The sequence below is a fragment of the Symphalangus syndactylus genome, chromosome 13 (genome assembly GCF_028878055.3).
Source record: "Symphalangus syndactylus isolate Jambi chromosome 13, NHGRI_mSymSyn1-v2.1_pri, whole genome shotgun sequence".
Taxonomy (NCBI): Eukaryota; Metazoa; Chordata; class Mammalia; order Primates; family Hylobatidae; genus Symphalangus; species Symphalangus syndactylus.
In genome coordinates, this window is record NC_072435.2 from 41,200,934 (window position 1) to 41,219,652 (window position 18,719).

Here is an 18,719-nt window from a genome sequence, read left to right on the forward strand (position 1 = left end):
ATTTTGTATGTGGGACTGGTATCTCAACCTCACTGTGGCCTTGTGGGTCTCTTGCTCTCTCAACAGCAAAGGCTGCCAGCTCCCTTTTACAGATAAGAAGGGTCTCAAAGAGGTTAAGCAGCAGGCCTCAGAATTAATAAAGAGCGGGGTCAGGGCCGGAGGTAGTGGCTCACGCCTGTAATTCCAGCACTTTGGGAGGCCGAGGCGGGCAGACAGGTGGTGCGCACCTGTAATCCCAGCTACTCAGGAGACTGAGGCAGGAGAATCACTCGAACTCAGGAGGTGGAGTTTGCAGTGAGCCAAGATCGTGCCACTGCACTCCATCTTGGGCTACAGAGCAAGACTCTGTCTAAAAAAAAAAAAAAAAAAAAAAATGAGCGGGGTTAGATTGGAGCCCACATCTGTCTGGCTCAAACCTCCAGCCACCCCAGGTCCACTCTGACCAGAGGCTCCAACTCTGGCCCTAGCATTAGGAGGGCAGGGCAGTGCAGACGGAGCACCCCAGGCTGCCCCAGACGACTGCCCCAGCTGCAAGGTGGAGCTTGAACACGAGCTGAGCCAAGAAGAGTCTGAGACTGAGGAATTGAGGCTAATTCCTCTGTGGGAAACGCTCCCTATTAATTAATTAGGGCAGAGCTAGCCTGAGGCATCCCCGCAGCCCCCAGAGTCATTAAGGGAGAGGGGGTCTCATTATCGGCTAACAGCTTCCCCACCGTTCCCAGGGCCCCAGAGGGAGCAGAGGAGGTGGGAGGAGGACCAGGTCTCCCCGTCCTGATCCCCTGTCTTTCATTACCAGAGTGGCCTCATATGCAAGCGAATTGTCTAAAAGTAGAATTTCAGGGGAGGTAAAAAGGGGAAAGTCAGAACTGAGGGATTCAGGATACCCTCTCCCAAATTCAGTCTGCACTTATATTTATATAAAATACCCAGCACAGGTAAATCCATAAAGATAGACATCCAATTAGTGGTTGCCCAGGGCTGGAGTCAGGGGGCAATGGTGAGTGACTGCTGATGGGTAGAGGGTTTCCTTCTGGGGCGAGTGAAAACTGTAGTCAAACTTGATAATGCTGATGGTAGTACAACACTGCAAATGTACTCAAGTCACTGAACCATGAACTTTCAAATGGTCAATTTTATGTTATGTGTATTTTATAATTTTAAAAAATCAATCTCCTTCTCATTCCTGGCTATTTCATCAACATTTATTAACATGTGCTTTCTACCCGGCATTGTACTGGGAGGGGAAGCCTGGTGCCACCCTGGCAACTCTGTCTTAGTGAGAGATGTCATGGTCAACAACTGTTTGAGGCCTGCATGCAAGGGGTAAAGGAATTTACCAAGACTAGAGTGAGTTTTAAAAGGCAGATTTATTAAAGAAAGGGGGACATGCATTGCAAGGATGCAATGGGTAAGACAGCAGAAGGAGGGTTGTCTGCTGTCTGCAAAGAGGCAGGGGCTGGAGGGAAAGTTTTATAAGGTGGTGCTGCTTGAGCTGAGTGCTCGCAGACAGGATGGTTGGGTGCAGGTGGGCAGTGAGCTGAATGCTTGCAAACAAGATGCTTGTGTGCAGATGGGCTGTGAGCTGAATGCTCGCAGACAGGATGCTTGGGTGCAGGTGGGCTGTGAGCTGAATGCTCGCAGACAGGATGCTTGGGTGCAGGTGAGCTGTGAGCTGAATGCTTGTAGACAAGATGCTTGGGTGCAGGTGGGCTGTGAGCTGAGCACTAGGTGCTAGTGGGCCTTTTGCAGTTGACCCCATTTCTCAGAACATTTGCTTCTCTCAACCCCAGATAAGCCCATTCTTTAATTTCTCTTTAACTCCTTAGGGCTCCACACGAAATGATGCTGGAGTCCTTCAAGATGGCCTCCAGGGATGTTCTCCATCTGTCCTCCCCTTGTTCTGTGTCCAGGTTCATGGATCAAACCAACAAGAAGCCTTGTCTTCTGTCTTCTGGTTGGCTTCAAGCAATGGGAAGCCCTTATAGGAGGCAAGAGGGATGAAAGAGGGTGAGGCCAGAGTATTTATTTCCTGGGGTGCCTCCCTGCATCCCCCTGCAAATTGGCCCTAGACTGCAGAGCACAAGGTCCTGGCTGGCAGCCCTCTCTAGGTTCCAGTAGTAACAGCTCCCTCTGCTCTCTGCATCTGCCCAGGAGTGGTAATAACTCCCAGATGCTGACTGCTCCAGGTAACTGCATGGATTCTGCAATCCTGTGTGGTTTCTTTACCCCCTACCACACCTTGACCCAACTCCCTTCAAACTGCCCAGTCTGCCCTCCATCTTTCTCCAGGGGTTAGAGAGAATGCAACCCTCCGACTTGCTCTGCGCCCCAGAAGGTGGGTTTTTGTGGCTATCAATGGGCTGCCTGCCTTGGAGAATCTGGTGGGGTTGGCTTTGTGAAAGGAAAATAAATTTGGGGACCCCAAAATCACTAAGCCAAAGGGAAAAGTCAAGCTGGGAGCTGCTTAAGGCAAACCCCCCTGCCATTCTATTGCTTAAAAAGTTTGATATTTTCCAAAACATCATTCTCAGTAAACTATCGCAAGGACAAAAAACCAAACACCGCATGTTCTCACTCATAGGTGAGAATTGAACAATGAGAACTCATGGACACAGGAAGGGGAACATCACACTCCGGGGACTGTTGTGGGGTGGGGGGAGGGGGGAGGGATGGCATTAGGAGATATACCTAATGCTAAATGACGAGTTGATGGGTGCAGCAAAACAACATGGCACATGGATACATATGTAACAAACCTGCACATTGTGCACATGTACCCTAAAACCTAAAGTATAATAATAAAAAAATAAATTAATTAATTAATTAATCAATTAATTTAAGGGATACACACACACACACAAAAGTTTGAGTGCGCCATCCTGAGTCTCTTTCTGTTCAGACTTCCCTCTTGATAGGTATTTAGAAGAGGAAGAAGAAAAATAAGCAGGCAGGTAGTAGAGTATAATCACAATGGGACAGTATTCAGCCATAAAAAAAATAAGGAAATCCTGCCATTTGCAACCACATGGATGAACTCGGAGAACATGATATTACAGGAAATAAGCCAGATACAGAAATACAAACACTGCATGCACTCATATATGGAATCCTAAAATGTTGAACTCATAGAAAAAGAGAGTAGAGTGGCCGAGTGTGGTGGCTCACACCTGTAATCCCAGCACTTTGGGAGGCCAAGGCGGGTGGATCACCTGAGGTCAGGAGTTCGAGACCAGCCTGGCCAACATGTTGAAACTCCGTCTCTACTAATAATACAAAAATTAGCCAGGCATGGTGGCGCATGCCTGTAATCCCAGCTACTTGGGAGGCTGAGGTAGGAGAATTGCTTGAACCCTGGAAGTGGAGGTTGCAGTGAGCTGAGATCACACCACAGCACTCCAGCCTGGGCAACAAGAGTAAAACTCCATCTCCAAAAAAAAAAAGAAAGAAAAGGGAAGGGAAGGGAAGGGAAGGGAAGGGAAGGGAAGGGAAGAAAAAGAAAGTAGAACAGTGAACAGTGGTTACCATAGGCTTGGGTTGTTGAGGAGATGTTGGTCGAAGGATGCCAAATTTCAGTTAGATAGAAGAATAAAGTTCAAGAGATCTATTGTACAGCATGGTTACCCTATTCTCAAAAAATACTAAGCGAGCAGATGCAAATGCTTCACCACAAAAATGATAACTATATGAGGGAATGCATATGTTAATTGACTAGATTTAGTCATTCCACAGTATATATATACTATAAAACATTATGCTATACATGATATACAGATACAATTTGTGTTAATTTTTAAATTTTTAATTAAAACATATATTAAAAGTCCAGATCCCCAATGTTGGCATCAATAGTTGCTTAAGTGTGAACAAAAATACAATTTGACATTAAAAAAGTAAAGTATAGTAGTAGAAGTGTCCTCAGTTGACCTCATAGAAGAAGAGAGATGGTAGATCCAGGAGCTAGGGTACCCCAGAAAGGAACATTAGACAGCAATATCATTGATGAAGAAGAGAGAGGGAAGGAAAAGGGGGTGTCCATTTTAAAGATCTTAAAGATTTTTTTTACTATCAAGGTAATTTATGTTCATTGCAGAAAATCTGAAAAATGCAGAAAGAATAGAAGGAAACACCGTAGAAAAAAATTCAACCAAATCCTATTTATAATCAACACTAAATTGTTGGTGAACTGCTTTCCAGGTGGAGATATTTGTCTTAGTTCAAAATTAGAATCATGCCTACTTGCTACATGAATAAACTTTGAGGACAGTGGGCTAAGTGAAAGAAGCCAAATGCAAAAGGACAAGTATTGTATGATTCAACTTATATGAGATACATAGAATAGCCAAAGCAAAGACAAAAAGTAGAACATGGGTTACCAGGGACTGCAGAGTTGCAAGGAGAATGGGGAGTTATTGTTTGATGGGCACTGAGTTTCAGCTGGGGAAGACAGATGAAGGTGATGGTTGCACAACAATGTGATTGTACTTAATGCCACTGAACTGTACACTTAGAAATAGATATGTTAGAATCCTGCCAATTGGTCAGTTTGTTCTCCTCCTCCTCCTTCTCCTTCCCCTTCTTTCTTTCCTCCTCCCCCTCCTCCTCCTCCTCCTTCTCCTTCTTCTTCTTCTCCTCTTCTCCTTCTTCTTCTCATTGTACCTTAAGCCGTTACTTCTATCTGACATGATCTTGATGGTTTATTTTAGTTTTTCATTTTTCCCACTGACTGACAAGCTTCAGGAGAGAAGAGAAACTTCATCTTACTGCTCCACTCTCCTGGCTCTTAGCCTGGTGCCTGACACAGAGCAGATGCTCAATAAATATTTGTCAAGTCACTCAATCAATCAATCAATCAAGCCATTAGGAAAGAAAGATTTTCTAGTGGGCCCCCAAGTCTACTCTCCATCCTTCTCCAGGAGGTAGAAAGGATGCACCCCTCCAACTTGCTCTGCACCCCAGGAGGTGGATTTTTGTGGATATCAGTGGGCTCCCTTCCTTAGAGAATCTGGTGGGGTGTGAAAGGAAAATCAATCTTGGGACCCAGAAACCACTAAGCCAAAGGGAAAAGTCAAGCTGGGAACTTCTTAGGGCAAACATGCCTCCTATTCTATTCCTAAAAAGGATAGCTACTAAGATAAAAGAGATACATATATCCCTCACAAGGAATTTCCTTGCAGGCAAAGGACGGACAGAACTCAGTCATCCCTCTGCCCACTGAGATAAATGCATATCTGCTTGCCTCCTTTGGAAAGGTGAATCAGAAACTCAAAAGAATGCAACCATTTGTCTCTTACCTACCTATGACCTGGAAGCCTCCTCCCTGCTTTGAGTTGTTCTACCTTTCTGGATGGAACCAATGTACTTCTTACATATATTTACTGATGTCTCATGTCTCTCTAAAATGTATAAAACCAAGCTGTGCCCAGACCACCTTGAGCGTATGTCATCAGGACCTCCTGAGGATGTGTCACAGGCACTCATTTTTAACTTTGGCAAAATAAACCTCCTAAATTGACTAATACTTGTCTCAGATATTTGGGGTTCATAGCTTAAAAGAATCCCCAGAAAATGGCAGCATTGGGGCAGATTAAGGTGGGAAACCAGGATATTAGAAGATGAGCTTCAGACAGCCAAGAGAGCAAGTGGCTGCTTCTCTCTTGCTCTGCTATTTGAGATGCTTCCCCAGTGCACCTACCTGTGATAGGCAATGCCACATAGAGACAGGCCAGGAATAGGCAGGGGACCCTCAGCTAAAGGAGCAGAAGCCATTATATTAGTTTTCTAGGGCTGCCATAACAAATCACAGCAAACTGTCTGGTTGAAAGCCACAGGAATTTATTCTCACACAGTCTTGGAAGGCAGAAGTCTGAAATCAAGGTGTTGGTAGGGCTGTGCTCCTTCCAAAGTTCTGGAGGAGAATCTTTCCTTGCCTCATTCTAGTTTCTCATAGCTGCCAAGAATCCCGGGCATTTCTTGGCTTGTATATCCTCTACTCCAATCTTCATGTCTTTTTTTTTTAAATGACAAGTAAAAATTGCATAGATTTATGATGTACAATATGATGTTTGTGTGTGTGTGTATGTATGTGTGTGTGTGTGTGTGTGTGTATGCATTATGGAATGAGTAAATCAAGCTATTAACATATGCATGTAAACTAAAAATAAAATTCTATGCCCTACCAACCATCTGAATGGACCCCTGTTGGCCAAGGGCATTCCAAAGTTAACCTGAAAAACTAGTTCAGGCCATGATGGAAAGACGGAATCAGACATGCCTCATTACACTCTCCTCCCTTTGGAATTCAGGTATAGCTGGCCAGCATTAACATTAAAACAGAGATCTTGGCCAGGTGTGGTGGCTCACACCTGTAATCCCAGAACTTTGGGAGGCCGAGGTGGGCAGATCACTTGAGGTCAGGAGTTCAAGACCAGCCTGGCCAACATGGTGAAAGCCTGTCTGTACTAAAAATACGAAAATTAGCCAGTCATTGTAGCACATACCTGTAATCCCAGCTCTTCAAGTGGCTGAGGCAGGAGAATCACTTGAACCCAGCAGGCAGAGGTTGCAGTGAGCCAAGATCATGCCACTGTACTCCAGCCTGGGCAACAGAGTGAGACTCTGTCTCAAAAAACAAAACAAAAACAAACAAACAAACAAACAAAAAAACCCCAGAGATCTTAAGACTTTTTGTAGCAATAAGACACCAAATTCCAAATTACGTTAGTATAGTATCACATGACAGATAGCAGGTCCTGAAAGAAATTGAGGTATTTTACTCTAAAATATATTTTTTTGACATATTTTGAAATGGCCCTGCAAAGCTGTCTCTTGTGGGGAAAATCTACACTCTTTAGAGCATCACTTCTCCTTTCCAGGTCTTCTCCCTGATCGAGGAGAGAATTAACTGGGTCTGGAAACTTTTTAAGTCTGATAAGAAACATTTATTATTATTATTATTATTTTTTTAATGGAGTCTCATTCTGTCACCCAGGCTGGAGTGCAGTGGCGCTATCTCGGCTCACTGCAGCCTCCGCCTCCTGGGTTCACGCCATTCTCCTGCGTCAGCCTCCCGAGTAGCTGGGACTACAGGTGCCCACCACCATGCCCGGCTAATTTTTTTGTATTGTTAGTAGAGACGGAGTTTCACCATGTTAGCCACGATGGTCTCAATCTCCTGACCTCATGATCTGATGCCTCGGCCTCCCAAAGTGCTGGGATTACAGGCGTGAGCCACCGCACCCGGCCAAGAAACATTTATAATCTACTCTCTCTGAAGCCTGCTACCTGGTGGCTTCATCTGCAAAATAAGAACCTTGGTCTCCACAACCCCTTATTTTAACCCAGACACTCTCTTCTATGGATTCCAGGTCTTTATATGAACTCTTTCAACCAATTGCCAATTGGAAAATCTTTGAATCCACCTATGACCTGGAAGCCCCACCAACTCCTACCCACCTCAAGTTGTCCCATCTTTCTGAGTCGAACCAATGTACACTTAACATGTATTGATTGATGTCTCTTGTCTGCCTAAAATGTATAAAACCAAGCTGTAGCCTAAAGACCTTGGGCACATGTCATCAGGACCTCTCCTGTGTCACAGGTATGTCAATAACCTTGGCAAAATAAACTTCTAAAGTGATTGAGATTCATCTGAGATACTTCTTGGTTTACATGCATTATCTCACATACTTATCATTTTTTTTGTGGTGAGAACACTGCAAATCTCTTTAAGCAATTTTCAAGTACAGTCTCCAACTTACAATGGTCCAACTTGTGATTTTTTGACTCTACAGTGGTGCAAAGTAGAAACCATCCTTTGAGCAGCCACACAATCATCCTTGTTTTCACCTTCAATACAATAGTCAATAAATTACATGAGATAGTTAACATTTTATTATAAAATAGGTTTTGTGTTAGATGATTTTGCCCAACTCTAGGCTAATGTAAGTGTTCTGCGCATGTTTAAGGTAGATGAGGCTAAGCTATGGTGTTCAGTAGGTTGTATGTATTAAAAGCATTTTGACTTAAGATATTTTCAACTTATGATGGGTTTATCAGGATGTAACCTTGTCATGAGTTGAGGAAAATCCCTATGCAATATACTGTTATTAACTAGAGTTGCCACGATGTATAATAGATCTATTGAACTTATTCTCCTAACTAAAATTTTGTGTCTTCTGACCAACATCTCCCCAGTTGCCCCCAATCCTAGCCTCTGGTAACCACCATTTTATTCTGTTTCTATGAGTTTGACTTTTTTACCTTCCACATATAAGTGAGAAGATGCAGTATTTGTCTTTGTGCCGAGGTTATTTCATTTAGCCTAATGTCCTCCAGCTTCATCCAGGTTGTTGCAAATGACAGGATTTCCGTCTTTCTAATGGCTAAATAGTATTCTGTTGTGTATGTGTGCCACATTTTGTTTACCCAACCTGATGGACTCAGGTTCATTCCATATCTTGGCTACTGTGAACAGTGCTGCAATAAACATGGGGAGTGCAGATATCTCCTTGACATATTGATGCCATTTGCTTTGTTGATCATAATGTTTTCACACAGCATTCTCCCCATGCGTCTCTGCTCTGTTATACACATGGCCAACTTGTCATAAGGACACCAGTAGGATCCACCCTACTCCAGTACCACCTTACCTTAATTACATCTGCAATGACCCTAATTCCAAATGACATCACATTCACATGTACCACAGGGGAGGACTCCAACATATCTTTTTTTGAGAGGCACAATTCAACCCATAACAGTAGATAAGGCCTTTCATCAGTTCTTCTTCCCACCTAATTTGGGTTATCCCACAAACAGAAAAGACGTTTGAAGGTTGAACAGCTAGAACAGGAATGTTCACAGCAGAAGCAGAAGAAAGTCCTTGGTTGGTCCACACACATGGAGTATGTTTTAGCATGACAGAGCAGCCATCATTATGTCATTCAACGAACAAATATTAAGGGTCTATTTTGTTCCAGGAACTGGGCTGGGGATTGTAGATTCAGTAATAACTAAGACAAATGAGATGCCCACCAAGGAGCTGACATTCCAGAGAGGGAAGGAAAAGAATCACAATCTGACAAGAGCTACGAGGGGAGGAGGGATGACGTATAGCCCTGTGGTGTGAGACCTCAAACCAAGTGGTCAGAGAAGAGTTCTTTAAGAGATAATATTTGAGCACAGACCCAAAGCAAGAAAGGGAGTAGGCCATATAAAAATGCAGAATAAGACCATTTCATAGGAGAAAGAACATTTCAGAGAGGGGAAAAACAAATGCAAAGACTATGAGATTAAACACGGATGGTGAGCACTTCATGACTGATCCTTTATAATCTTTGGACGGAGAGGTGGGAGATGGAAGGAAAGGTGGGATGGGGCCAGATGGTAAGAAATTGGGATTCTGTAGATTATGGTAAGGAACTTGGATGCTATTCTAAACTTGAGGTTCACTTCATTGAAGCTACCCATTGGTTGTAAAGCCACAGTCTTCCTAACCTTTTTATTTTCTTGAGACAGGGTCTCACTCTGTCACTCAGGCTGGAGTGCAGTGGCACAATCAGGGCTGATTGCAGCCTCGACCTCCCTTGGCTCAGGTGATTCTCTTTCTTCAGCCTCCAGAGTAGCTGGAACCACAGGCACACACCATAATGCCCTGCTAATTTTTCTATTTTTTGTAGAGCCAGGGTTTACCATGTTGCCCAGATTGGTCTCAAACTCTTGGGCTTAAGCAATTCACCCGCCTCAGTCTTCCAAAGTGCTGGGATTACAGGTGTGAGCCACCACACCTGGCCCTAACCTAACTATTTATACCCAGAATCACTAATGTGAAAAAGATTTTCCAAGGAAAAAGTGAGGAATGAGAAGTGAATGGAGAATGAAAACCTGATGCACGTGCTATTTCTCTTTTTTTATTTTATTTTTGTTTTGTTTTGTTTTGAGACAGGATCTTGCTGTGTTACCCAGGCTGGAGTGCAGTGGTATGATCATAGCTCACTGCAGCCTCCAACTCCTGGGCTCAAGCGATAGTCCCACCCCAGCCTCTTGAGTAGCTCAGATTCCAGATATGCACCACCACACCCAGCTGTTTTTGTTTGTTTTGTTTTGTTTGTTTGTTTGTTTAAGAAACAGGGTCTTGCTATGTTGCCCAGGCTAGCCCTGGGCTTCAAGCAATCCTCCTACCTCAGCCTCCCAAAGTGCTGGAATTACAGGCATGAGCCACCATGCCTGGCTTGGATTTCTTTAGAGTGAGCAAGTGAAAGAGCAAGCAAGAGAGAGCAGAACAGAAGCCATGATCGCTTTGTAACCTAATCTCAGAAGTGGCATCTATCGTGTTTGCCATAGCCTTTTGGTTACAAGTGAGTCATCAGGTCCAGCCCACACTCAAGGGATTACACAGGGCATGAGGATCAGGAGGTGGGGACCATTCAGGGCCATCTGAAGATGTCTAACCCAGCTGAAAAAGAAACCTACCATATATATATATATATATATATATATGTGCAGCACACCAACATGGCACATGTATACATATGTAACAAACCCGCACGTGGTGCACATGTACCCTAGAACTTAAAGTATAAAGAAACCCACCATTTTTGAGGGGTGGATGGCGGACAACCAGCTAGTAAAGAACACAGACTATAGGCAAAAAAGAAAACATGTGAAAGCGCAGGTGGGGGGATTCAAGTCACAGAGGGCTGACAGTTTCAAAGCTCCCAGGAGGTCAAGTTGAGCAGGATGGAAAAGAAACTATGGAATTTGTCCATTGCGGGAAGACATTGATGATGGATGCCTGAGCCATTATTTTTGTTTGTTTGTTTTTGGTTTGTGTTTTTCGTTTTTGTCTTTTTGTTTTTTGTGGGGTTTTGTTGTTTTGTTTTTTTTTTTTTTTTTTGTAGTAGAGTCTCTGTCTCACCCAGGCTAGAGCACAGTGGCACAATCTCAGCTCACTGCAACCTCCGCCCCCCGGGTTCAAGCGATTCTCATGCCTCAGCCTCTTGAGTAGCTGGGATTACAGGCGTGTGGCACCATGCCCAGCTAATTTTTGTATTATTAGTAGAGACGGAGTTTCAACATGTTGGCCAGGATGGTCTCGAACTCCTGACCTCAGGTGATCCACCCGCCTCGGCCTCCCAAAGTGCTGGGATTACAGGCATAAGCCACCATGTCTGGCCTGCCTGAGTCATTTTGAGGGACTGATCGGGGGTACAGCCATAGACCTAGGTCCTTGTCACTCACTGACCAGCAAGGTCACTGCCTTTGCAGGAGATGACAGGGAAGAACCAGGAAGCTCCTCCTCTCCCAGCCTGGGGCTTCCCACCATCTCCTAACACCTCCACCAGAAAAGCGACCTCATTTCTCAAAGACAAAACAGATTCTAGGTCATATCCCCCTGGAATGAGAGACCAATTGATGTGATTATCTCCAAGAGAAAAAGGGGCACCTACTAAAAGTAGAACCTGGTGTCCCAGAAGGGAAGACATTGGGGAACCTAAAAAGGGGTCTCTGATAATTACCTGCCAAGATTTCAAAGCGAAGGGCATCTCCATGTAATGCCAAAAAAAAAAGAAAAAGAAAAAAGAAAAAAAAGAAAAAAGGCTAGAAGTTTTAGAAGGTTCTCCTTCTTCATCCATTCTGCAATTTCACTGATTTTGCCCAAAAGCAGAATTCTGCTCCCTACATTGCATGAATCAGTATATAGAACAGGTGGCCCTAGCGAGGATGGTTGCAAAAAGGAATTTCCGTAAAGTGTTCTTTATTATAAAAATCAAGAGAGCTGCCAGGTGTGGTGGTTCATGCCTGTAATCCTAGCACTTTGGGAGGCCAAGGCGGGTGGATTGCCTGAGCTCAGGAGCTCGAGACCAACCTGGGCAACATGGAGAAACCCTGTCTCTACTAAAATACAAAAAATTGTATTTTTGTATACAGGGCGTGGTAGTGGGCCCTGTAGTCCCAGCTACTCAGGAGGCTGAGGCAGGAGAACTGCTTGAACCCAGGAGGAGGAGGTTGCAGTGAGCCACGATCACACCACTGCACTCCAGCCTGAGCAACAGAGTGAGACTCTGTCTCTAAAAAAAAATAATAATAATACATAAATAAAATAAATAAAAATCAGAGAGCTAATTTCACAAAGAAATATAACTCCCTATTGGCCTGATTTAGAAGTATTTGGGCTTCAGTATATTGGCAGGAGGGAAATATGTATAATTGTATACATGCATGCACATATACACACACACACACACACACACACAGAGGCATGGTGGGGGAATGAATGTGGAAATGGTTAGAGTGAAATCAAGAGCAAGTTCAGAATAGGTATCTCTGGATAGTAAAATAAAAAATAAGGCTGGCCATGGTGGCTTGTGGCCATAATCCCAGCACCTTGAGAGGGTGAGGCAGGAGGATGGCTTGAAGCCAGGAGTTCAAGACCCAGCCTGGGCAACATAGCAAGACCTAATCTCTACCAAAAAAAAAAAAGTCAGGTGTGATGGCATGCACCTGTAGTTCCAGCTACTCAGGAGGCTGAGGCAAGAGATCTCTTGAGACCAGGAGTTGGAGGCTTTAGTGAGCTGAGATTGTGCCACTTCATTTCAGCCTGATGACAGAGTGAGACTCTGTCTCCAGAAAAAAAAAGATTCTTATTCATTTCATTATGTTTTCCCATATTTTATACATCTTATACAAGGTGCATACCTTGCTTTCACAGCTTATTTGTTAGTTTAAGAGAGGTATTTAGGCTTAGAGAGTAGTGAAAATTTTTCCCAGTCCTTGGGCTTATGTACATAATGTTTCTGTAGGATTTTTTTGAACATCATTGTTTCTGTTCAGACCCACATAGGTGAATCACTTGGAAACTGAGAGCTAATCCCAGCCGGGCAATGAATGGTTCCTTCCAGACAGGCCAGGCACTGTTGCTCACATCTGAAATCCCAGACTTCTGGGAGGCCAAGGCAGGAGGATTGTTTGAGCCCAGGAGTTTGAGACTAGCCTGGGCAACATAGCAAGATCCTGTCTCTACAAAAACATTTTTAAATTAGCCAGGCATGGTAGCACATGCCTGTAGGGCCAGCTACCCAGGAGGCTGAGGCAGGAGGATTAGGCCCAGGAGTTCAAAGTTGCAGTGAGCCATGATTGTGCCACTGTACTCTACCCTGAGTGACAAAGCAAGACCCTGTCTCAAAAAAAAAAAAAAGCAGGGCATGGTGGCAGTCAGGAGTTCGCGAATAGGCTGGCCAACAACGGTGAAACTCCGTCTCTACTAAAAATACAAAAAATTAGCTGGGCGTGGTGATGGGCCCCTGTAATCCCAGCTACTAAGAAGGCTGAGGCAGGAGAATCACTTGAACCTGGGAGGCAGAGGTTGCAGTGAGCCGAGATCGCACCACTGCACTCCAGCCTGGGCAACAAGAGTGAAACTCCTTCTCAAAAAAAAAAAAAGCAGATAACTCACCTGTTCTTCAAATACATATCAGGCAGGCTAGAGAAGTGTCCAAAATGGGTCATCAAAGCCAGGAGCTAGCAGTGAGTTTTTGGAAGTTGATATAGAGAATGGAAACTGGGGTTGGGAGATGGAAATGAGAAGTTGGCCCAATTAAGCAATGGTCTGCACCAATTTCAATGCTTAGATAATAGTATAATATACTAGCAGCGTGTTGGTGCCAGCGTGTTAAACTAATAAAAAGCCAGAATGTAACAGCCTGCATAGCCCTAATGCATTTCACCAGAGAGCCATGTGGAAGCCAAAACCTTCACATGTAGATCTGGCATGAGGAAGCTTCCTAAGCGTCTCTCAGGTAGCTTGGTACAAGTTCTGCCCAACAGAGGTGCTTCATACACCAGGCAGCAAGCCTACCCAAATGAGATCCCCTGGTTGGGAAGGTGGACGTACTTCATGAACAAAGCAAAGGTAGATGGCTGTGTGCAGAAGGACATCTCACGTGAGGTGTCTCCCCGGTTCTTGTGAAACCCTCTCTGGACCTCTTCTGGTTTTGAAGTAGCTCATTCATGGGTTCATTCCATTAATAAAAGTCAAAAGTAAACACTTACATAATGCTTACTAGGTGTCAGCCACAGTGCTAAGCACTTCATTCATATTAACTCATTGTCTGCATGCCACAATCCTATTATCTGAGTTGACAGATGGGGCAACGCAGGCACAGAGATGTTAAGTGAATTGCTCGAGATCACGTAGACAGCAAGTAGCAAAATCATAATTTGAATCCTAGTTCATCTGGATCCAGAATACAGACCATAATATTCTCCTGATGCTCATGAAAATTTGTTGAACCAGTTACCACTGGTCCCAGCAACAAATGACTGTGGTAACCCCATATTCCCAAGCCTCCATCACCAAAGTTTATCTGGCCCCATTTCTTGCTAGTGGCCCTAAAGAACATAATGGCGGGTCTCCAGGACGGCTGGCGTGGGAGTCGCTGGTTGCCATCTTATTTCTCCCACCCCCCGTTACCGAATGATCCCTTGGTTACAAACCCAGGGTCATTCATTCTTTCTTGACTGTCGCACCTCTCATTCACTCAATATGAAAATATTTGGACGGGCAAGATGGCTCATGCCTGTAATCCCAGCACCTTGGTAGGCCGAGGCAGGAGAATTGCTTAAGGCCAGGAGTCCAAGACCAGCCAGGGAGACACAGCAAGACCCTGTCTCTACAAAAAAAGAAAGAAAGAAAGAAAGAAAGAAAGAAAGAAAGAAAGAAAGAAAGAAAGAAAGAAAGAAAGAAAGAAAGAAAGAAAATTAAAAAGTAAGCCATGCATGGTGGCACATGCCCATAGTCCTAGATACTCAGGAGGCTGAGAGTGGGAGGCTCCCTTGAGTCCGGGAGGTTGAGGCTGCAGTGAGCCATGATTGTGCTACTGCACTCCAGCCTGGGTGACAGAGTGTGACCCTGTCTGAAAAAATAAAATAAAATAAAAATAAAACATGTATCGATTCTTCCCCTTACAAATTCCTCTAATAAATACGTATTGAGTGCTTGCCATGAGCCACTATCTGTGCTGGGTGCTCGGTGGTGGAATACAATGGTAAATAGGAGAGACGAGATCAATGCCCTCATGAAGCTCACAAGTGAAAAGCAAATGTCCATCATTGGTCAGATGGATAAACAAAGTTATGGTATATACATGCAATGGAATATGATTCAGCCATGAAAAGGAAGGAAGCACTGATCTGTGCTACAACATGGACAAATCTTGAAAACACGATGCTGAGCGAGAGAAGCCAGATACAAAAGGCCACATAGTGTGAGAGTCCATTGACACGAAATGTCCAGAACAGGCAAATCTACAGAGACAGGGAGCAGATGAGTGGTTACCAGGAGCTGAGGGGACAGGGGAATGAGAGTGAGTGCTCGTGGGGATGAGGTTTTATTTGGGGATTGGTGAAGTGTTTTAGAAGTCGATACAAGTGGTGATTGCACCACATTGTGAAGGTGTTAAACAACTCTGAATTGTGCACCTTAAAATCATTCATTGTATTTATGGAAATTTCATCTCACAAAAAAAAAAAACAAGTAAAATGATCACAGCATGCGATTGATTCCATCCTTTTCTTTATCCTATGTGTATTAAGGACCCACTATGTGCCATGAGCTATACAGACACCGAGGATACGAGACTAGCATGCTTCCTGCTCTAGTGGCTCTTAGAGTCAATCAACAGAGAAATGCCAATTAAAATCACAACGAGAGGCCGGGCACGGTGGCTCACGCCTGTAGTCCCAGCACTTTGGGGGGCCGAGGCAGGTGGATCATCTGAGGTCAGGAGTTTGAGACCAGCCTGGCTAACATGGTGAAACCCCATTTCTACTAAAAATACAAAAATTAGCTGGGTGTGGTGGCGCGTATCTGTAATCCTAGCTACTCGGGAGGCTGAGGCAGAAGAATCGCTTGAACCTAGGAAGCAGAGGTTGCAGTGAGTCGAGATCATGCCACTGCACTCCAGCTTGGGCAACAAGATCAAAAGTCTGCCTAAACACACACACACACACACACACACACACACACACACACGAGTCTGGGTGCAGTGGCTCAGGCTTATAATCTCACCATTTTGGGAGGCTGAGGTGGGAGGATTGCTTGAGCCCAGGAGTTTGAAACCAGCCTGGGCAATGTCAGCAAGACTCTGTCTCTACACAAAATTTAAAAATTAGCCAAGTGCAGTGGCGTGCGCCTATAGTCCCCGCTTCTTGGGAGACTGAGGCAGAAGGATGGCTTGATACCAGGAGTTGGAGGCGGCAGTGAACCATGATCCCCCCATCGCACTCCAGCCTGGGCCACGAAGTGGGGCTCAGTCTCTTTAGAAAAAGATATATATATATTATATAATATATATATATTTATATATTATATTATATATTATATCATATTATATATATATAGAATATCCATTATTTTAAAACTAAAAAGAAAAGAAAACAGAGGTCGGCAAGGATGCAGAGAAAAGGGAAAGCTTATACACTGTTGGTGGAGATGCAAATTAGTACAACCTCTAGGGAAACAGATGGCAATTTCTCCAAGGCCTAAAAATAGAACTGCCCTTTGATCCAGCAATCCCACTGCTGGGTATATACCTAAAGGAAAAGAAATCATTATATTAAAAAGACATCCACGCTTACATGTTGATGGCAGCACTATACACTGTAGCAAAGTTATAGAATCAACTTATGTGCCCATTAACAGATGATTGGATGTTAAAATATGGTATACAAGCTGGGTGCAGTGATTCCCCCCTGTAATCTCAGCATTTTGGGAGGTCGAGGAAGTCGAAGTGCTTGAGTCCAGGAGTTCGAAACCAACCTGGGTAACATGGTAAAAACCCCATCTCTACTAAAAAAACAAAAATAATTAGCGTGGTGGCAGGCACATGTAATTTCAGCTATTCAGGAGGCCAAGGTGATAGAATCACCTGAGCCTGGGAGGCAGAGGTTGCAGTGAGCCGAGATCATGCCACTGCTCTTCAGCCTGGGAAATTGGAGTGAGACCTTGTCTCAAATATATAAATATATATATACAAATATATATATAATATACATATATGCTATCTAAAGAGATCACATAGATAGGCTATCTAGATAGCATATATATGTCAGATACAAATGCCCTATAAATAGCATATCTATCACATATCTAGATAGCATATATATATATCACATAGATATGATATCTAAAGAGGATATATATAGCATATCTATACCAAATACATATGCCCTATATATAGCACATCTATCACATAGATATGCTATCTAAATAGCATATATATCACATAGATATCTATATATCTATAAATATCATATATATGCTACCTAGATAACATATATATCACATAGATATCCTATCTAGATAGCATATATACAGCATATATGTCACATGCATGTGCTCTATATATAGCAGATATATATCACATATATATGCCGTGGAATACTTACTCAGCCATAAAAAACAGTGAAATCATGTCTTCTGCAGCAACATGGAGGGAACTAGAGGCCATTGTCCTAAGTGAAATGACAGAGAAATAGAAAGTCAAAAAAACTCATGTTCTCACTTCTAAGTGGAAGCTAAACCATGGGTACACATGGACAAACAGAGTGGAAAACGGACATTGGAGGCTCCCATAGGTAGGAGGGTGAGAAGGGGGTGAGGGATACAGTACTACCTATTGGCTACAATGTACACTATTCAGGTGATGGCTGCACTAAAAGCCTAGTCTTCACCACTACGAAATATATCCATGTAGCAAAACTGCACTTGTACCCCAAATCCATAAAAATAAAATTTTTTAAAAGGCTCTTAATTCTTCTAGGGCAAGTGAGAGATGCCCAAAAGTTAAAAAATAAACCAATAAATGAATAAGATAATTTCAGATAGCTGTGAGTGCTATGAAGACACGAAAGAAAATCTAAGACTAGGCCAGGCGTGGTGGCTCATGCCTGTAATGCCAGCACTTTGGGAAGCCGAGGCAGGAGAATCACGAGGTCAGGAGTTCGAGACCAGCCTGGCCAACATGGTGAAACCCCATCTCTACTAAAAAAAAAAAAAATACAAAAAATTAGCTGGGCATGGTGGTGGGCGCCTGTAAGCCCAGCTACTCAGGAGACTGAGGCAGGAGAATCTCTTGAACCCGAGAGGTGAAGATTGCAGTGAGCCCAGATTGCACCACTGCACTCCAGCCCAGGCGACAGTGCAAGACTCTGTCAAAAAAAAAAAAAAGAAAGAAAGAGAGAGAAAAGAAAAGAAAAGAAAGAAAAGAAAAGAAAAGAAAAAGTAAGACGAAAAGAGCTACTTTCGGGTAGTCAAGAATACCAAGAACCCAGCCAGCAAAAATCTGAATACTGCAAAGTGGCCAGCCATGGGAGTATTCTACCAGTGGGAACAGCAAGTCCCAAGCTTCCAAGTGGGAAAGCGCTTAGGACATCCTGAAGCTGAAAGAAGGGCCATGTGCTAGAAGGTAACGGTGATGGGAATGCCTGGTGAGAAGCCTGGCCCGTCTTCCATGCTTACCGACATGCCACAGAGTGTGACCTAGACAGCTGGAAGCGCTTAGGACAACCTAAAGCTGGAAGAAGGGCCATGTTGCTGGAAGCAACGGCGAGAGGGATGCTAGATGGGCTCTTTCTCAAGGAGTCAGGATGCCAACGCACTTAGGCCAAGTTCCAAAGCCAAGACTCCATCCTACTCCTCCCCCCACCTCTAGAATTCCACC

At 43.9% G+C, this 18,719-nt stretch overlaps 1 long non-coding RNA gene across 1 annotated transcript; it reads right to left on the reverse strand.

The window, feature by feature from the left end:
- Window positions 1–1,366: 1,366 nt before the first annotated feature.
- Window positions 1,367–18,683, reverse strand: LOC134732310 (uncharacterized). Its single transcript, XR_010115344.1, has 3 exons — window positions 18,518–18,683; window positions 17,446–17,511; window positions 1,367–1,978 (listed from the first exon to the last, which is right to left on the reverse strand). It is a non-coding gene; the product is annotated as an uncharacterized lncRNA (long non-coding RNA).
- Window positions 18,684–18,719: the final 36 nt, after the last annotated feature.